At 43.6% G+C, this 22,500-nt stretch overlaps 1 long non-coding RNA gene and 1 pseudogene across 1 annotated transcript; both read left to right on the plus strand.

Annotated features, from left to right (window-relative positions):
- The first annotated feature begins 3,309 nt into the window (after nucleotides 1–3,309).
- On the plus strand, nucleotides 3,310–4,916 carry LOC123403857. Its single transcript, XR_006611572.1, has 3 exons — nucleotides 3,310–3,465; nucleotides 3,650–3,915; nucleotides 4,435–4,916. It is a non-coding gene; the product is annotated as an uncharacterized LOC123403857 (long non-coding RNA).
- A 10,475-nt stretch (nucleotides 4,917–15,391) lies between these two features.
- On the plus strand, nucleotides 15,392–17,099 carry LOC123405566 (annotated as a pseudogene).
- Nucleotides 17,100–22,500: the final 5,401 nt, after the last annotated feature.

The following is a 22,500-nucleotide window of genomic DNA, read 5'->3' on the forward strand; positions in this document are numbered from 1 at the left end:
TAACGACATGGGCTAACACAATCTTGATAGAAATATCAATAAGAAGAAAGTGAGAAAAGTCCCATAATAAAATGGTGAGAACCCTTCTTCGAATAAGACCGGTAAAAACTCCGAACATCGAAAACATCATAGAAGATGCATATGACTCCGTTTTCGATGAACTCGAGCGTGTCATGAAGATGACCATAAGCTCTAAAACTCACAAAGAGAAATACCAAACAAGAATCAAGAAGTATGATGCAAGGATGCAAATGGTTTGAGCTCTCAACGAACGATACGATCAAGCTACTAACTTGAGAGCCCCCCTTGACAGTACAACAGTCTATCCTAAAACAGAAAACCTATCAAGGGCAAACCTATACCTTGCACCTCGTCCTCTTGAGCTAGATGACGATGATCTTGGCTTCCTCAAGATGGACCATCTTTCTTGATTGCGTTGGCTTGATGAAGACTAGTTGATTGCTCCCTCATACACACTATGGGTGAGCCGCTCTTTAGCATATCTTCACAAGTCCATTGCCACCATCCTCCACCACTTGACGTCATCCTCCATGGGTTGTATGAGATCTTCCTCTTTACGCAAGCCCATGTAAACACACCTAACCCCACATAGAACTCTCACGAAGACCATGGGTTAGTACACAAATACGTAATGGATAATGCTTACGATACCATGGGATCACTTGATCCCTCTCGGTACATCTTGTACGCTTTATGTGTTGAACATCTTGATTTACTCTTTGTCTGACGATCTTTATCAACCTTGTGTCTCTATGACCATTCTTGGGATAATACCTTGAATACCATCTTAGTCATCATATAAACTCCTTGAACCCAACAGATGGACTTCAAGAAGTGTCTATGGACAAACCCTATAAATATAACTTAAGGCAACCATTAGTGCATAGGAATTGTCATCAATTACCAAAACCACATATGAAGATATATGCTCTAACAGGCGTAAAAGAGCGAGGAAGAGAGTGGTGCATGTTATTGGAAGACAAACATCCATGTATGAAGATCATGCAGAAGCTGCTGAGGAAGAAGAACAAGAGGTAACTGCTAATGCACCTCCACCTAAGAAGAAGAAGCTCATGGCAGATGCTATGCCTAGCAGGTCTGCACCTTCAACATCCAAGCCCAAGAAAGAAGTAGCTCCCAACAAGACTACTAGGGACATACCTGCAGCAGAGAAGAACAAGAGCTCTGCATCCAGAGAGGTTGTTGTAGAGGAGGAAGAAGATGCATCTGTGCTGAGAAAATTGAGGTTACACTTTCCATTGCACAATGTTTCTCATCCTCTTGCTGAAGACATGAAGAAGAGGAGGGATCAAGGTCTGAGGAAGTGGAGGTGAGTTGATCCATATTCTATTAGGATAAGAACTGCTATTGATCCTCGTTTCCACACTAAGGAGCAGCAAGACTTTTATGAGACGGTTCTATTGGACAAGAATCCCGCAGTCAGTCACATGAGATATATTGAATAGGATTACATCAAGGAACATGAGGACTACTTCCCTCATGTGAGAGAGAACTTCAGGCTGATTGACATTGAAGATTTTGTTGGTGGAGAGATGACAGCTTGGAATGATGAGATAATTATGCAATTCTATTCAACTGCTCATTTCCATCCAGATGGAAGGATAGTGTGGATGACGGAAGGTCACCGGTATGAGTCTATCATAGATGAGTGGGCCACTATCATTTTTTCCCTGAGACCCAAGAGGGAGATTGGGATGTGTACTTTGAGTCGAAGATGAATCATAACACTATGGCAAACATGTACAATGTTGTGCCCCATCAGTATCGGCACACACATAAATTTGTCTGTGTCTTTTCTGCAAGCAAGGATACCAACTACGAGCACCATAATGAGATATACCCTGATGCCTAAATCAGGAGATGACAAGATGATCAGAGGGTATTCCATCAACATGTGCACCATTGAGACAACCTCACCAAGATCAGAGTGATGGATCTCATAGTTGAGACAGTCAGGAGGACTGATGCATATCAAAAGATCTTGTGGGTATGCACCATACATTCAGATGCTCAACAATGCCAAGATTGGCAAGCATGCATATCAACTTGATCGTCCACACCTGCCGCTATAGCTAGAGTTCGAGGACAATGATGTTGTGATGTACCCAGCCATCCTAGATCAACTATAGCGCGTCAGCAGGCAGAGGCAGCAGAGGCAAAGGCAACCAAAGGTGCTCTAGCACCACAGCTCAGAACTAGAGAGGAGCATATGTCATCTCTTGTCAGCACCATTCAAGGGATGGAGAAGAATAGTTCAGAGATCTTGCTGAACCAAAAGATCCTTGAGAGGATCGTGAAGACTAAATTCCCTGACCTAGATGTCAAAGTGACACAGTTGGCTACAACTGTTGAGCAGCTCGAGCATGAGGGTGATGCAGTGCATATATCACATTCCAACAATGATGATGAAGAGTCGCCTCTTCCTATGACTACTCAGTTCAGGACCCAGTCTAGGTCTGCAGTTGTGCCAGTGACACAAGCAAGACCAAATTCATCAGCTCAAGCATCAGCGCCTACAGCTCCAGCTCCAGCTCCTGAACCTCCAGTGTCTACACATCCACCCCAGGGCCATCCACGGAAGCCAAATTCCAATCAGGTGGTTGTACAATAGGTGTATATATCAATGCCTTCTTAAGTATTCCAAAGGCTTCTACACAATCATCATAAAAAAGGGAAAAGCAGGATGTGCCGTCGTGATGGTTCAACCTCCGCGATGGTTCGACCTCCCCTCGTACGACTAACCATCCCGCGATGGGCCACCTCGTTCGACCCCCACCCCCACCTACGACATGGCCCAGAAAACAGCCCACGATTCCATCCTCGACCAAACGTAGATAGAGAAAAACTTTCGCAAGCACGCACGCCGTCTCCCCCTTCCCAACTCCCAAATCGTTGTTATCAAAAAAAAATCCCAAATCGCTCCCCTCCCGGTCCCATCTCTTTACAGGAAAAGTCGTCGCCGCGACCAGTGCGATCCGACGCCACCCTTCTCCACCACAGCACTCTTGCCGTGATGCGGCCTCAACCTGCGACGCCGCTCGCCGGGGCACCACGCAACGCGGTTTCCATCGGCGAGCGTCGGCCGTGGTCTCCACTCCACGTGATGCCGCCGTCCTGCCGTCGATGACATATTAAGGGATCCTTCTCTTCACACGTCGTTGGACCGTCCCCGATGCGTACTGCCGATTTCCCTGCGATGTGGACGTCCCACGGTCTCCATCGGCGTCCAGACAACTGCGGACTTCCCACGTGTCGCTGCCTCACCCCCACATCCGGCCGCCGTTTCACGTCCAGATCCGGCCGCCGTCGAGCCTGGTTCCATCCTTCTACCTCCGTGGAGGACTACGAGAAGCGGATGGCGGATGAGTGTCCCGGCTAAGGGATCAGGCCCTCCCTCCTTGCTCGGCGCGCGCAACTAACAAGGTCAGCTCTTCCCCTGATTGGTTCCCTCCCAACTCTCATATCGTCGCTAGATGCATGGCTTCCCGATTCCCGGCTAGATTCACACCCTTTGGCGATGGTGCGCGATGCATCAGGCACGCACGCAACAGTTGGAGAAGAACGACCGTAGCTTAGAGCTTCTTGTACTGTTGTGTCTTTACTGTAGGTCAGTTACTCCACGACATGTAGCACGAGAGAGGAGCAAGTAAGCAGGATGCAGCCATGAAGCAAGCCGATGGGAGGAAGGGGAATGGTAATTAGCTAATCACTAATCTACTTGTGCACTGTGGATTTCTCAGATTTCCTTTGAATCACATGACCTGACCTGCCTGGCAGACCTCCATTATGGATTTCTCAATTTTGCAAGATGGCGGTGTGGGGTCACATGGGAAATTAGGCGATAAGAACAAATTTGCTCTTTGGTTAAACAAGGTATGTGATCATTTAGCATTTGTTGCCAGCATTTAATTTATAAATAGCTGGAATTAACATTTTATCATATTAATGAAATAATTATGTAGGGAAAAACAAATGGGATAATATTGCTGATTAAACTGCAGTTTGTTGAACTGTGTTTTTCGATGCGCTTCATATGTCGGTATTTTATAATAGAAAGGGTACTTGGACCTTGGTTAGTAGGTTGTTTCTTTCCTCGTCTTTTACTATGAACCATGTTTAACAGGTTGACACTTCTATGTTGAGGCATATCTGTCTTAACTTGATTATTAGTACTGTTTCAGTTGTTCCTTCATAGAGAGTTATGGTATGTGCAACCATTGTACTTGTACATCATTGTGTCCATATGATGTGGGTAACTAGGTGTACAATTGCATTCCATTGTATATATTTTTTTCATGACAAGCTAATGAATTTACTTTCATGCAATTGGCATGTACATTCAGATTATAGTATATATGTTAAAATGGTGATACTCGTATGACTTCATCATAGGAGCTTCGACCGACTTTTGAAGCTACTATTTCTGGAGATGATGAATGGATGGCGATAGCCACTAATTCTTTAGCTACCACTAACCTTTATCAAGTGAAGTGTAGTTGCGAGCAGAAGTTCTTTGAACTTTAACAAGGTATATGCATCTCACCGGCTCACCCTGTCCCCTATTGCATTTTTTTATATTGGGTTTGGGTGTTTATTTTTCAACGGACTAAGCACATTTATTAGAACATAATGATATGTTATTCTTATACCGTTCATACATACCATGGAGGCACTGACCTTGTACGCGTACCATTTGACATGCCAATTAATTTCTCTTTACTGAATATTATGATCTTCATTTGAGGTCAATTGCAACAGGATAATGTACCCGCATCTAACTTCTTGGGAAGACATTATTTGAAAGATACATTTTCTGTACTTTTTATATCTATGTTTAGATATTTTCCAATTACTCGGTGTACCTTGGTTTTCACTTGTATGTCACGATCTACAATTAAATGCACTAGTTCCCTCCTGTTTTGCATCTTTGCATGCATTATGTATTGAAAACAAAGAACTAATTGTGTTTACTTACTAATGTTTCTTACATGCATGAGATAGCTTTAACTGTGCAAAATATGGGCACCACGGACCTGGTGTTCGACATGAATAAAGCCAAGCCAAATGTGGAGGCACATGCCCAAGGCTCTTTGACTCCCTCATAGAAAACACTACAAAAGATCTATTTTTGAACTCCAACCATATAAGAGGGTTGTCTAATGGGAAAACGTAGCAAATAAGAATAGCATGTAACTCTGATTCCATGAGAGGCTTTAGAAGAGAGTAATGCAAAATGTCCTTCTGTTAGCTCAGAGTTGCATATTTGTTTGACGTGAGCTTATTGCATGGATTGTAGAAGAATAATTTGATGTTTTTTTACCTTCCACAATATTCTTAGTGGTCAACTTCCATGTATTAAAATAGGAATCAATCGTTAGCCTCCAACACCTGTAGGACATGCATCATCACTTCAGGGACGCTAAAGTGGCATCGGAGATTTAAAGGGGGATCTGTCATCGTGATGATTCGACCTCGTACGATCCCCCTTTCTATCACTGCCACCGCTAGCAGTTTCACCGATTTTTTTTCATCCCTCCAAAAACCAATCGATTTAATATAGAAAAAAACCGGTTCACAGAGAAAACCCTCTACCTCCCCACCTCGAACAACCCACGCACCACCCGAAAACGCACTTTCCTCGTAACCTCCTCCTCCTGCGATCCAAACGCAGACCCCCACCCACGTCTCCCATCCACACACCGCCCAAATCAGCTGGCGATTCGTTTATCGCCTCGCCGGTCTCCGCTCCCCAACTCCCTTCAGGCCGTTTCCCCCTCCATCGCCGCACCTTGTCCATCACCCTTTGGGACGAGGCGGTGCAGGCGGGTGGTGTTTCATGGGCAGGCGGCGTGGGATGTGGAAGTCGAAAGCTGAGAGGGGTCTGGGGGTGGTGCGGGTGTGGACGAGGGGGGCTGAGGTAGGACGCCACGACGAAGGACGTCATGTCGGCGAGACCGACCATTCGTGCCTCTCGGCCGTGCAAGGTGAGGAAGAGGAACATATATGATCTTCGAGGGTAGGCCGTCCAAGAGGAGGAGGTGGTGCCGATCTCAATGATGGCACACCAGCAAATAGGTTGGAGGAGGAAGACCAAAGACTTCGATGCACTGATCGCCTTGGGCAACGATTGCTATCCTTCCTAGAACCTGGATCACTTTTACCTATGCTTCCTCCTCTCACCATGTCATTGTTGGAATTATGCCCTAGAGGCAATAATAAATATAGTTATTATTATAATTCATGTATCAAGATAATAGTTTATTATCCATGCTATAATTGTATTGAATGAAGACTCATTTACATGTGTGGATACATAGACAAAACACCATCCCTAGCATGCCTCTAGTTGGCTAGCCAGTTGATCGATGATAGTCAGTGTCTTCTGATTATGAACAAGGTGTTGTTGCTTGATAACTGGATCACGTCATTGGGAGAATCACGTGATGGACTAGACCCAAACTAATAGACGTAGCATGTTGATCGTGTCATTTTGTTGCTACTGTTTTCTGCGTGTCAAGTATTTATTCCTATGACCATGAGATCATATAACTCACTGACACCGGAGGAATGCTTTGTGTGTATCAAACGTCGCAACGTAACTGGGTGACTATAAAGATGCTCTACAGGTATCTCCGAAGGTGTTGGTTGAGTTAGTATGGATCAAGACTGGGATTTGTCACTCCGTGTGACGGAGAGGTATCTCGGGGCCCACTCGGTAATACAACATCACACACAGGCCTTGCAAGCAATGTAACTTAGTGTAAGTTGCGGGATCTTGTATTACGGAACGAGTAAAGAGACTTGCCGGTAAACGAGATTGAAATAGGTATGCGGATACTGACGATCGAATCTCGGGCAAGTAACATACCGAAGGACAAAGGGAATGACATACGGGATTATACGAATCCTTGGCACTGAGGTTCAAACGATAAGATCTTCATAGAATATGTAGGATCCAATATGGGCATCCAGGTCCCGCTATTTGATATTGACCGAGGAGTCTCTCGGGTCATGTCTACATGGTTCTCGAACCCGCAGGGTCTGCACACTTAAGGTTCGACGTTGTTTTACGCGTATTTGAGTTATATGGTTGGTTACCGAATGTTGTTCGGAGTCCCGGATGAGATCACAGACGTCACGAGGGTTTCCGGAATGGTCCAGAAATGAAGATTGATATATAGGATGACCTCATTTGATTACCGGAAGGTTTTCGGAGTTACCGGGAATGTACCGGGAATGACGAATGGGTTCGGGAGTTCACCGGGGGGCAACCCACCCCGGGGAAGCCCATAGGCCTTGGGGGAGACACACCAGCCCTTAGTGGGCTGGTGGGACAGCCCACAAGTGCCCTATGCGCCAAGGAGAAGAAAATCAAGAGAGAAAGAAAAAAAAAGGAGGAGGTGGGAAGGAAGGGGGACTCCCTCCCACCAAACCTAGTCCAACTCGGTTTGGGGGGGAGAGTCCTCCCCCTTGGACTCGGCCGACCCCCTTGGGGCTCCTTGAGCCTCAAGGCAAGGCCCCCTCCCTCCCACCTATATATACGGAGGTTTTATGGCTGATTTGAGACGACTTTTCCACGGCAGCCCGACCACATACCTCCACAGTTTTTTCCTCTAGATCGCGTTTCTGCGGAGCTCGGGCGGAGCCCTGCTGAGACAAGGTCATCACCAACCTCCGGAGCGCCGTCACGCTGCCGGAGAACTCTTCTACCTCTCCATCTCTCTTGCTGGATCAAGAAGGCCGAGATCATCGTCGAGCTGTACGTGTACTGAACGCGGAGGTGCCGTCCGTTCGGTACTAGATCGTGGGACTGATCGCGGGATTGTTCACGGGGCGGATCGAGGGACGTGAGGACATTCCACTACATCAACCGCGTTCTCTAACGCTTCTGCTATACGGTCTACAAGGGTACGTAGATCACTCATCCCCTCTCGTAGATGGACATCACCATGGTAGGTCTTCGTGCGCGTAGGAAAATTTTTGTTTCCCATGCGACGTTCCCCAACAGTGGCATCATGAGCTAGGTTCATGCGTAGATGTCTTCTCGAGTAGAACACAAAAGTTTTTGTGGGCGGTGATGTGCGTTTTGCTGCCCTCCTTAGTCTTTTCTTGATTCCGTGGTATTGTTGGATTGAAGCGGCTTGGACCGACATTACTCGTACGCTTACGAGAGACTGGTTTCATCGTTACGAGTAACCCCCTTTGCTCAAAGATGACTGGCAAGTGTCGGTTTCTCCAACTTTAGTTGAATCGGATTTGAACGAGGAGGTCCTTGGATGAGGTTAAATAGCAACTCATATATCTCCGTTGTGGTGTTTGCGTAAGTAAGATGCGATCCTACTAGATACCCTTGGTCACCACGTAAAACATGCAACAACAAAATTAGAGGACGTCTAACTTGTTTTTGCAGGGTATGATTGTGATATGATATGGCCAACGATGTGATGTGACATATTGGATGTATGAGATGATCATGTTGTAATAGAAATATCGACTTGCACGTCGATGGTACGGCAACCGGCAGGAGCCATAGGGTTGCCTTTATACTAACGTTTGTGCTTGCAGATGCGTTTACTATTTTGCTAGGATGTAGCTTTAGTAGTAATAGCATGAGTAGCACGACAACCCCGATGGCAACACATTGGTGGATGATCATGGTGTGGCGCCGGTGACAAGAAGATCGTGCCTGTGCTTTGGTGATGGAGATCAAGAAGCACGTGATGATGGCCATATCATGTCACTTATGAATTGCATGTGATGTTAATCCTTTTATGCACCTTATTTTGCTTAGAACGACGGTAGCATTATGAGGTGATCTCTCACTAAAATTTCAAGACGAAATTGTGTTCTCCCCGACTGTGCACCGTTGCTACAGTTCGTCGTTTTGAGACACCACGTGATGATCGGGTGTGATAGACTCAACGTTCACATACAACGGGTGCAAAACAGTTGCACACGCGGAACACTCGGGTTAAGCTTGACGAGCCTAGCATGTGCAGACATGGCCTCGGAACACATGAGACCTAAAGGTCGATCATGAATCATATAGATGATATGATTAGCATAGGGATGCTTACCACTGAAACTATACTCAACTCACGTGATGATCGGACTTGGGATAGTGTAAGTGGATCATGCACCACTCAAATGACTAGAGAGATGTACTTTTTGAGTGGGAGTTTAGCATATAATTTGATTAAGTTAAACTCTAATTATCTTGAACATAGTCTAAGTCCACTTTGAATATATTTGTGTTGTAGATCATGGCTCACGCGACAGTCATCCTGAATTTTAATACGTTCCTAGAGAAAGCTAAGTTGAAAGATGATGGAAGCAACTTTGTAGACTGGGCTCGTAATCTTAAGCTAATCTTACAAGCTGGGAAGAAGGATTATGTCCTTAATGCTGCGCTAGGAGATGAACCACCCGCTATGGCTGATCAGGATGTTAAGAACGCTTGGTTAGCACGTAAGGAGGACTACTCAATAGTTCAATGTGCAGTCTTGTATGGCTTAGAACCGGGACTTCAACGTCGCTTTGAGCGTCATGGAGCATTTGAGATGTTCCAGGAGTTGGATTTTATCTTTCAGAAGAACGCCCGGATCGAGAGGTATGAGACCTCCGATAAATTCTATGCTTGCAAGATGGAGGAAAACTCGTCTGTCAGTGAACATGTGCTCAAAATGTCTGGGTACTCAAACCGTCTAGCTGAACTAGGGATTGAACTCCCGCAAGAAGCTATCACTGACAGAATCCTTCAATCACTGCCGCCAAGCTACAAAGGCTTTGTGTTGAACTACAACATGCAAGGGATGAACAAGTCTCCGGGCGAGTTGTTTGCGATGTTGAAGGTCGCAGAGTCTGAACTCCGTAAAGAGCATCAAGTGTTGATGGTAAATAAGACCACTAGTTTCAAGAGAAACGGCAAAGGCAAGAAGGGCAATTTGAAGAAGAGCGGCAAGCCTGTTGCCAATCCGCCGAGGAAACCCAAAGCTGGACCTAAGCCTAAAACGGAGTGTTTCTATTGCAAGGGTATGGGTCACTGGAAGCGCAATTGCCCCAAGTATCTGGCAGATAAGAAGGCGGGCAAAGAAAAATCAGGTATATTTGATATACATGTTATTGATGTGTACTTAACCGGCTCTCGTAGTAGTGCCTGGGTATTCGATACCGGTTCTGTTGCTCATATTTGCAACTCAAAGCAGGAACTGCGGAATAGACGAAGGCTGGCGAAAGACGAAGTGACGATGCGCGTAGGAAATGGTTCCAAGGTTGATGCAATCGCCGTCGGCACAGTGTCACTTCAGCTACCATCGGGATTAGTGATGAACTTAAATCACTGTTATTTAGTGCCTGCGTTGAGCATGAACATTATATCTGGATCTTGTTTATTGCGAGACGGTTACTCTTTTAAGTCTGAGAATAATGGTTGTTCTATTTCTATGAGTAACATCTTTTATGGTCATGCACCGAATGTGAGAGGATTGTTCATATTGAATCTTGATAGCGATACGCATATACATAACATTGAGACCAAAAGAGTTAGAGTAAACAATGATAGCGCCATATTTTTGTGGCACTGCCGCTTGGGTCATATTGGTGTAAAGCGCATGAAGAAACTCCATGCTGATGGACTTTTGGAGTCACTTGACTTTGATTCACTTGACACGTGCGAACCATGCCTCATGGGCAAGATGACTAAGACTCCGTTCTCCGGAACAATGGAGCGTGCAAGTGACTTATTGGAAATCATACATACCGATGTGTGTGGTCCAATGAGCGTGGAGGCACGCGGCGGATATCGTTATTTTCTCACCTTCACTGACGATTTAAGTAGATATGGTTATGTCTACTTGATGAAGCACAAGTCTGAAACATTTGAAAAGTTCAAGCAATTTCAGAAGTGGAAAATCATCGTAACAAGAAGATCAAGTTCCTACGGTCTGATCATGGGGGTGAATATCTGAGTTTCGAGTTTGGTGCTCACTTAAGACAATGTGGAATTGTTTCACAGTTAACACCGCCTGGAACACCACAGCGTAATGGTGTGTCCGAACGTCGTAATCGTACTTTGAGATGGTGCGATCTATGATGTCTCTTACTGATTTGTCGTTATCATTTTGGGGTTATGCATTAGAAACAGCTGCATTCACTTTAAATAGGGCACCATCAAAATCCGTTGAGACGACACCATACGAACTGTGGTATGGCAAAAGGCCAAAGTTGTCGTTTCTTGAAGTTTGGGGATGTGATGCTTATGTCAAAAAGCTTCAGCCTGAATAGCTGGAACCCAAAGCGGAAAAGTGCGTCTTCATAGGTTACCCAAAAGAGACAGTTGGGTACACCTTCTATCTCAAATCCAAGGGCAAAGTCTTTGTTGCTAAGAACGGAGCTTTTCTCGAGAAGGAGTTTCTCTCGAGAGAATTGAGTGGGAGGAAGATAGAACTTGACGAGGTTGTCGAACCTCTCATCCCTCTGGATGGTGGCGCAGGGCAAGGGGAAACCTCTGTCGTTGCGACGCCGGTTGAGGAGGAAGTTAATGATGATGATCATGAAACTCCAGTTCAAGTTTCTGTTGAACCACGCAGGTCGACGAGATCACGTGCTGCTCTAGAGTGGTACGGTAATCCCGTCTTATCAATCATGTTGTTGGACAACAAGGAACCTGCAAGTTATGAAGAAGCAATGGTGGGCCCAGATTCCAACAAATGGCTAGAAGCGATGAAATCCGAGATAGGATCCATGTATGAGAACAAAGTGTGGACTTTGGAGATACTACCTGAGGGCCGCAAGGCTATTCAGAACAAATGGATTTTTAAGAAGAAGACGGACGCTGACGGTAATGTGACCGTTTATAAAGCTCGACTTGTGGCAAAGGGTTTTTCACAAGTTCCAGGAATTGACTACGATGAGACTTTCTCACCCGTGGCGATGCTTAAGTCCGTCAGAATCATGTTAGCAATAGCTGCATTTTTCGATTATGAAATCTGGCAGATGGATGTCAAAATGGCGTTCCTTAACGGTTTCCTTAAGGAAGAGTTGTATATGATGCAACCCGAAGGTTTTGTCGATCCTAAGAATGCTAACAAGGTGTGCAAGCTCCAGCGATCCATTTATGGACTGGTGCAAGCATCTCGGAGTTGGAACAAACGCTTTGATGAGGTGATCAAGGCATTTGGGTTTATACAAGTGGTTGGAGAATCTTGTATTTACAAGAAAGTGAGTGGGAGCTCTGTGGCGTTTCTAATATTATATGTGGATGACATATTACTGATTGGAAACAACGTAGAGCTTTTGGAGAGCATAAAAGGTTACTTGAATAAAAGTTTCTCTATGAAGGACCTAGGAGAAGTTGCTTACATTCTAGGCATTAAGATCTATAGGGATAGATCAAAACGCCTGATAGGACTTTCACAAAGCACATACCTTGATAAAGTTTTGAAGAGGTTCAAAATGGAACAGTCCAAGAAAGGGTTCTTGCCAGTTTTACAAGGTACGAGATTGAGTAAGACTCAGTGCCCAGCAACTGATGAAGATAGAGAGCATATGCGCTCCGTCCCCTATGCTTCAGCCATAGGTTCTATCATGTATGCGATGCTGTGCACTAGACCGGATGTTAGCCTGGCCATAAGTATGGAAGGTAGGTTCCAGAGTAATCTAGGAGTGGATCACTGGACAGCGGTCAAGAATATCCTGAAGTACCTGAAAAGGACTAAGGAGATGTTTCTCGTATATGGAGGTGACGAAGAGCTCGCCGTAAAAGGTTACGTCGATGCAAGCTTTGACACAGATCCGGACGACTCTAAGTCGCAAACCGGATACGTATTTATTCTTAATGGGGGTGCAGTAAGCTGGTGCAGTTCCAAGCAAAGCGTCGTAGCAGATTCTACATGTGAAGCGGAGTACAGGGCTGCCTCGGAGGCGTCTAAGGAGGGTGTCTGGATGAAGCAGTTCATGACGGATCTTGGAGTGGTGCCAAGTGCACTGGATCCAATAACCTTGTTCTGTGACAACACGGGTGCCATTGCCTTAGCAAAGGAACCACGGTTTCACAAGAAGACCAGACACATCAAACGACGCTTCAACCTCATCCGCGACTACGTCGAGGAAGAGGACGTAAATATATGCAAAGTGCACACGGATCTGAATGTAGCAGACCCGCTGACTAAACCTCTTCCACGGCCAAAACATGATCGACACCAGAACTGTATGGGTGTTAGATTTATTACAATGTAATTCACATGGTGATGTGAGGGCTAGATTATTGACTCTAATGCAAGTGGGAGACTGTTGGAATTATGCCCTAGAGGCAATAATAAATATAGTTATTATTATAATTCATGTATCAAGATAATAGTTTATTATCCATGCTATAATTGTATTGAATGAAGACTCATTTACATGTGTGGATACATAGACAAAACACCATCCCTAGCATGCCTCTAGTTGGCTAGCTAGTTGATCGATGATAGTCAGTGTCTTCTGATTATGAACAAGGTGTTGTTGCTTGATAACTGGATCACGTCATTGGGAGAATCACGTGATGGACTAGACCCAAACTAATAGACGTAGCATGTTGATCGTGTCATTTTGTTGCTACTGTTTTCTGCGTGTCAAGTATTTATTCCTATGACCATGAGATCATATAACTCACTAACACCGGAGGAATGCTTTGTGTGTATCAAACGTCGCAACGTAACTGGGTGACTATAAAGATGCTCTACAGGTATCTCCGAAGGTGTTGGTTGAGTTAGTATGGATCAAGACTGGGATTTGTCACTCCGTGTGACGGAGAGGTATCTCGGGGCCCACTCGGTAATACAACATCACACACAGGCCTTGCAAGCAATGTAACTTAGTGTAAGTTGCGGGATCTTGTATTACGGAACGAGTAAAGAGACTTGCCGGTAAACGAGACTGAAATAGGTATGCGGATACTGACGATCGAATCTCGGGCAAGTAACATACCGAAGGACAAAGGGAATGACATACGGGATTATACGAATCCTTGGCACTGAGGTTCAAACGATAAGATCTTCGTAGAATATGTAGGATCCAATATGGGCATCCAGGTCCCGCTATTAGATATTGACCGAGGAGTCTCTCGGGTCATGTCTACATGGTTCTCGAACCCGCAGGGTCTGCACACTTAAGGTTCGACGTTGTTTTATGCGTATTTGAGTTATATGGTTGGTTACCGAAAGTTGTTCGGAGTCCCGGATGAGATCACGGACGTCACGAGGGTTTCCGGAATGGTCCAGAAACGAAGATTGATATATAGGATGACCTCATTTGATTACCGGAAGGTTTTCGGAGTTAGCGGGAATGTACCGGGAATGACGAATGGGTTCCGGGAGTTCACCGGGGGGGCAACCCACCCCGGGGAAGCCCATAGGCCTTGGGGGAGACACACCAGCCCTTAGTGGGCTGGTGGGACAGCCCACAAGTGCCCTATGCGCCAAGGAGAAGAAAATCAAGAGAGAAAGAAAAAAAAAAGGAGGAGGTGGGAAGGAAGGGGGACTCCCTCCCACCAAACCTAGTCCAACTCGGTTTGGGGGGGAGAGTCCTCCCCCTTGGACTCGGCCGACCCCCTTGGGGCTCCTTGAGCCCCAAGGCAAGGCCCCCTCCCTCCCACCTATATATACGGAGGTTTTAGGGCTGATTTGAGACGACTTTTCCGCGGCAGCCCGACCACATACCTCCACGGTTTTTCCACTAGATCGCGTTTCTGCGGAGCTCGGACGGAGCCCTGCTGAGACAAGGTCATCACCAACCTCCGGAGCGCCGTCACGCTGCCGGAGAACTCTTCTACCTCTCCGTCTCTCTTGCTGGATCAAGAAGGCCGAGATCATCGTCGAGCTGTACGTGTGCTGAACGCGGAGGTGCCGTCCGTTCGGTACTAGATCGTGGGACTGATCACGGGATTGTTCGCGGGGCGGATCGAGGGACGTGAGGACGTTCCACTACATCAACCGCGTTCTCTAACGCTTCTGCTGTACGGTCTACAAGGGTACGTAGATCACTCATCCCCTCTCGTAGATGGACATCACCATGATAGGTCTTCGTGCGCGTAGGAAATTTTTTGTTTCCCATGCGACGTTCCCCAACAGTCATCAACCTGTGAGCGACCTTTCTTCCCTCCCTCGTGGTGTGATCTATGTTCTCTCTCTTTTATTGTGGGGTGTGTGATCTATGTTCTCTGGTTCGAAATTGTGTTCATCTCGTCTGATATAATTTTATTGTGGGACACAAGGATCATGCTTGAAACAGGAGGATCACATGAGGAGAAGCATACCATTTCAATACTTGGTCCCGTATAATTTCTAACAACCTGATCTTCAAGTCAACCATGGTGTTCACAAGGCATATAATATCTGATATAACTAAGTCGCGGTGTGAAACTGTATCTCATCAGAATAATGTCTCGTTGTTCCAGCATTACGAGTTACTTCCTACCCAAATTATTTACGAATTTTCCTTTTGATGTTAGGGTAGTTATCTGATTGTTGTTACTTCTTATTTTATCCAGAGTAGTTTTGTTCTTTCAGTAGATGCAATACAAAGCTTTTGTAATGACTAAATACATTTGTGTTTCCTTTTCCCAGAATTTTCTATTCTCATCAAAGGAGGAAAACTCACCCTTGAAGGTCATAGACTTTGGTTTGTCTGACTTTGTAAAGCCAGGTTAGTCTAACATATTTCCATACAGATTTTTGTTTAACATTTTGTTTTTACTGCATTTAAATGTGACTGTATTGTGACACACTACAATTGTTACATCTTTAGATGAAAGACTCAATGACATTGTTGGAAGTGCGTATTATGTTGCTCCTGAGGTGCTTCATCGATCTTATGGCACTGAGAGAGATATGTGGAGCATTGGAGTAATTGCCTACATTTTGCTTTGTGGGAGCCGACCTTTCTGGGTACGCGCATAATCTGGAATATTTCGAGCTGCCCTTAAGGCAGAACCAAGGTTTGATGAGGCCCCATGGCCTACTCTCTCTTCTGAAGCCAAAGACTTCGTAAAAAGGTTGCTTAATAAGGATTACCACAAGAGGATGACTGCCTCACACGCTCTCAGTAAGAACTATATTTTGTTTGGCACTATTGTACATTAATGTCCTCCTTAGGAAGACTATCCTTCTGTAGAATGATGCTTAATTGTTTACTTGTGTAATGGTACCTGCAGGTCACCCATCGATCCGAGATGCACAACAAGTGAAGATTCCTTTAGATATGATAATCTACAAGCTTATGAGAGCTTATATCAGTTCATCTTCATTGCGGAAGTATTCTTTGAGGGTATACACTATGCACTTGAAACAGACTTAAGAAAACAAAGCGTATAGGATTCTATGCGTATTATTTGTTGCAAATTTGTTCTTCAATATGCAATCCATAATTTATTTTCTTTCCCACATTTTTTTTGCATTGAGTACTTGAGATACCAAAGGTCGCTGTTATATAAATATATTAGTTCGTACAGTTAGTTTCATACCATTATGTCCTGAGGCCATGTCTTACGGATGTCCATTTATTACGCAGGCCCTAGCTAAGACATAGACAGCGAATCAACTGTTCTATCTGAAAGAGCAGTTTGAATTGCTGGGTCCAAATAAGAGTGCTTATATCTCCTTGCAAAATTTGAAATCGGTTAGTAATATTACATTGGTTACTCAGTCTAATTTACAGCATGCAGTTGCTGAAAATGGAAAATGAAACTTGCAGGCTTTGGTGAAGAATTCCACGGACGCAGTGAATAATTCGAGGGTTATCGACTTTGTTACGACGGTAAGCCTTCTCCAAATCTTGAGTTGTATGATTTTTTAGACTGGGATGCCCACTTACCTGCCAAGATGGTGTACCAGGTATGCACCCTTGAGTACAGAAAGTTGGATTTCGAAGAGTTTGCGGCCTCTGCCATCGGCGTATATCAGATGGAAGCCCTGGAGACGCGGGAACAGCACGCTCGGCGCGCATAAGAGTTGTTTGATAGTGAGGGTGGTTCAAGGTTCTTTCCCTTATTTTTCATTCTTCCTGCAGTTTGTGGGTGATGTATGATTTCTTCCTTCAAAAAGATGTATGGTAATGCGTGAGCTTAACCTCAAACTAATTATACATACTTGCTTTGATTTGCTAGATGTACATGCTTCAGTTGTAGGAGACACATGCCTTCTATGTTCCTGTCATTGTTTTCTGTTGTCAATTTACAAATTACATAGTTTACATTCCACAATATCTTCTCCTTCCATTGCAATATGCATATATGGTTATAACTCTTGTATAATTACAGAGTGTGTTCGTTGGTTGGGACCAACCACGGACCGGCTACCTCTAGCATGTGCTCCACCACGCTTGCCCTTGGTAGGTTGGTGTGCACAGGCTGGTTTCTAACAAACGCATGCGACTATACAGGTAAAGATTACAGATTGTTGACGTTTTTTTTACTGATTGGATCACAAGCCGAGACTGGCATGTTGCAACTTCTGTGTTGGATGTTGTGTGTGGGTTAATGGGTGGCTCAAGGCTCTTTCCCTTATTTTTCATTCTTCCTGCAGTAAATTATATGTTGATCCTGAGGTGCTTCCGAAGATCAGGTTGACTTGAAACAGTAACTGGTTCAATACTTGGTTCGAAAGTTTCACACTATGACTTTGTAAATAAATGATATGGCATTCGGTGTGCACTTAGATTATTTCTCACATGTCTCTGGTTAAAAATCCATTTGGTGGGCAAGCATGTACTAATGGAACTCTCTTCAGTTTCTATATATCCTTATCCGATTTCGGTAAGAATTCATGCATTTTCTATTTTCATCTTTGAAAACCAGTATGTTTATGGCTTTATGCAACGCTCGCTTTGATCAGATAATGACAATACGTTCAGCTCAAGAAAATCACAGGGAGTCCAAAATCCAAATACTTGAAAAACATAGACCTACAATGAACCTTACCAATCCATAAAAATATGGAATGACAAATAAGAGCTAGCTTATCATTTCATAGTGAAACTATATGGAATAAAATAGTGTAATGACACTGAAGCTAGAAGAGGGGTTGTCTTACCTGGGTAAGATAAATAAGATGTGTGTCGAGAAAATTTTGAACCAACGAAAGAAGAGATGAAGCTGATGGAACAAATACAACTAATGCAACATTGTTATGTTGTTCCGTGGCAACGCACGAACATTTAGCTCGTGATCAAAATGATGTCCCTACCATCTCGGCGTTGTGGTGCACCACGCGATCCACTCCTGGTCGATCCCCGCCCATCCCAGAGAACATGGTTTGTGGAAGGGTCTCCTCGACACGACACGCACTGGGTGTTGCCACAAAAGATTCAGACCGGCGTGGCGCTGTTGCGCCGGGGTCATGGGGCAGGGCCGCCGCGTGGTGGATGACCTCGTCCAGACTGCGCGCGCGTCCAACGGAGCACTATACCCCCTCCCCCCTCGATCTCAGCTCACAACTGCGTAGCTAGGAGGGAGGGTTCAAAGGCGCATCGTGGAAAGTTGGGCCATGATGGGTGCCTCGCACGCCGTTCTGATGCGCGTCATGACGCGTCGGCGGCTTCATGGGGAAGCATGGTCGGTGGCTTGCTGAAAGGGGGAGGGGTGAGCAGTGAGGAGAAAGTGAGACTGAGAATGTTCACGGTTGTAGGATTGCTTTTTATCCCGTAACTTTCTAATTTTTGTTTCTATATATTGGTGTATATTTTAGCATAAGAACGGAGGTATTTACACGACCTATCAGGGCTATCAAATTTATTGGCTAGATTAAGAAAGTGTTATTTTGCATATTCTAGATGTATGTCTATCTAGCCTTTTATTTTGCATGTTAAATATGAATATATGATACTATGTCCCGCAGAGGTTGTTAGGGCTATGGGAGGATGACGATCCTCACTTGAGCTATTGATGAGGGTAGCAAGGGTAGATCAAGCGTTCAATGATGGTGGTGAGACAACTAGCGAGGTTGAGTCAACGGCGGAGATCAATAATGATGATAAACGACATCAGTTTGTTGTCCCGTGGCAACGCACGGGCACTAAACTAGTCATCATAAAAAAGGGATATCTTTTTGAAGAAGATTTGTGAGTGGCCTAGAAATTTTTGAGAAATCTTTAATGAAACACCTACAAAAACCAGCATCACCAAGGAAACTTCTTGAACCTTTGATATCTTTTGACATGGTATTTTCTCTATTGCGTCAACCTTAGCTTTGTCTACTTCGATGCCTCATTCAAAAAAATTATGCCCGAGTACTATACCTTCATTCACCATAAAGTGGCAGTTCTCCCAATTCAAGATAAGATTAGTTTCTTCATGTCTCTGCAAAACTATATCAAGTTTGCTCAAACAATCATCAAAAGAAGTCCCGTAAACAGAAAAACTATCCATGAAAACCTCAACAATTTTTCACAAAAATCAGAGGATATAGCAGTCATACATCTTTGAAAGGTAGCAGGTGCATTGCATAAACCAAAAGGCATACATCTATAAGCATAGGTTCCAAAAGGACATGTGAAAGTAGTTTTCTCTTGGTCCTCTTTTGACACATCTATTTAAGAGAAACCAGAATATCCATCAAAAAAACAGAAGTGTGTGTGCTTAGATAATCTTTCTAACATTTGATCAATAAAAGGCATGGGGTAATGATCTTTTCTAGTAGCTTTATTCAATTTTCAGAAATCAATTACCATCCTATCGCTAGTTACTATTCTTTGTGGAATAAGTTTATTTTTATCATTAGGCACAACAGTTATACCTCCTTTCTTAGGAACACAATGAACACGACTTATCCATCTACTAGCAGCAATAGGATAAATTATACCTACCTCCAGAAGCTTTAGTATTTCAGTTCTTACCACTTCCTTTATCTTAGGATTTAAGCAGAGTTGATGATCAACAACACGTTTGGCATTCGGTTCCATATTAATTTTTTCCTCACACAAATTGGGGCTTATGCCCTTAAGATCATCGAGAGTATATCCAACAGCAGCCATGTGCTTCTTTAGAGTTTCGAGTAATCTCTTTTCTTCATGCTCTGAAAGGTCAGCACTAATAATAACATGACATATCTTCCTTTCATCAATATAAGCAAATTTCAAAGAATCAGGCAATGTATTTAAGTCAAACACATGATCTCCTTTTGGTGGAGGAGGATCCCCTAAGATATAAACAGGCAAGTTGTTTTTTAGAATAGGTGTTTGACTAAGGAATATTTCATCTATCTCATTTTTTCATTCATATGCATATCAGTCTCATGGTCTAGCAAATATTGTTCTAAGGGATCCGTAGGAGGCACATCAATAGAAGCAAGGCTAATTATTTCATATTTACTAGATAACTCTTTCTCATGTGGTTGTATACCAAATTTAGAGAAATTAAATTCATGAGAACCACTGCCAAAGCTTACTTTCACTTTCTCAGTGGCACAATTAATTTCAGCATTAACAGTATTCAAGAAAGGTCTACCAGATATAATGGAACAAAAGTTGTCTTGTTCATAACCAAGTAATAGGAAGTCAGTAGGGTATTCGACTTTTCCACGCAAGACTTCAACATCTCTAACAATCTCAAGCGGTAAGATAGTATCTCGGTTTGCCAGTTTAATAGTGGCATCAATATCTTCAATCTCAGGGGGTGTTATATCATTCATAATTTCTTTATATAAGGTAAAAGGGATAGCACTAATACTAGCACCCATGTCATAAACCATGATAGCAATGATCTCCAATCTTAACACAACCAACAGGCATGCCAATAACTCGTTTGTTTTTATCTAAATTGTCGTTCTCATTTCCAACAGGCTTTGCAATTCTAGCAGTTTCAACATAGAAGTAAATAACATGCCAATAAATATTATCAACCAAGAGATCTTTAACTACAGCAATATTAGGATCCACATTTATTTGTTCATATGGTTTGAGTGTTCTAACATAACTTTATTAGCCATAGTTGTAGCTTTAGCATGTTCCCAAATCCTAACAGGAAAAGGTGGTTTCTCGATATAAGCAGTAGACACAGCTGGATTAACATGATAAACAATTGCTTCCTCCTGAACTTTAATGGGTTCCTCTAGTAATTTTTCAGTAGGTTGATTATATTTAAACCACTTATCCTTTGGGAGATCAACATGAGTAGCAAATGATTCATAGAAAGTAGCTACTATCTCGGAGTCAAACCTGTATTTATTGCTAAACCTATGAAAAGCATTGGTTTTCATAAAATATTTAACACAATCAAACTTAAGCTTTATACCAGGCTCTTTACCTTTGTCGAGTTCCCAATCTTGGGAGTTTCTCTTAATTCTTTCCAGAAGATCCCATTTGAATTCAATAGTTTCTCTCATATAAGAACCAGTAGAAGAAGACTCAAGTTCCACTTGATCCTCATGAGAAAGTGGAGCATAAAAATTTTCTATAATCATTTCTCTTGAGAGCTCATGATTGGGGCACGTATGCATCATAGATTTAATCCTCCCGCAAGATTGAGCGATGCTTTCTCCTTCATGAGGCCAGCAATTATAAATAAAATTACGCATAGGATAAAACTTTTGATGAAATTCCAGCTTCAAGCGATTCCAGTCCCATGATACAATATCATCCAATAAATTGTAACACATCAATGCTTTTCCCTCAAAAGATAAAGGGAAAAACTTGTTCTTAACTTTGTCTCCATGCAAACCTGCAAGCTTAAATAATCCTCAAACCTCATCGATATATATCAAGTGGTAATGAGGATGAGTTGTACCAACATAAGGACTAGCTATCATTTTCTCTAGCATACCCAAAGGAATATCATACTAAATATTTTCAGTAGGTTCGGTAGGTTATGGAACAACTTTTTCAACTTCCATTAGAGGTGAAGATGCCCCGAACAAGCCACTCAAAGGGTCACAATCCACAATAACAAGCGACACTAAAATTTAGCACGTATTTAAAATGTTTCCTTACCAATTTCCACCTACCAGAGGCACTTCACTCCCCAGCAATGGCACCAGAAGAGAGCACTGATGACCGACAAGTATAGGGAATCAATCGTAGTCATTTCGATAAGTAAGATTGTCGAACCCAATGAGGAGCACAAGGAAATGATAAGTAGTTTTCAGCAAGGTATTCTCTGCAAGTGCTATAAGTAACAGTAATAGATAGTTTTGTAGCAAGATAATTTGTAACAAGTGATAAGTAACAATAGTAGCAAGTGTGCAGCAAGGTAGCCTAATCCTTTTTATAGCAAAGGACAGGCCTGACAGTACTCTTATATAAAGAAATGCTCCCGAGGACACATGGGAATTACGGTGTAGTCATGTTCATCATGTTGAATTGATTTGTGTTCGTTACTTCGATAATTTGATATGTGGGTGGACCGGTGCTAAGGTATTGTTCTTACTTGAACAAGCAACCCACTTACGACTGCCCTCTCTCACAGGGATCTGCAACTATGAAAGAAGA

Source organism: Hordeum vulgare, chromosome 6H, assembly GCF_904849725.1.
Source record: "Hordeum vulgare subsp. vulgare chromosome 6H, MorexV3_pseudomolecules_assembly, whole genome shotgun sequence".
In the NCBI taxonomy this organism is placed as follows: domain Eukaryota; kingdom Viridiplantae; phylum Streptophyta; class Magnoliopsida; order Poales; family Poaceae; genus Hordeum; species Hordeum vulgare.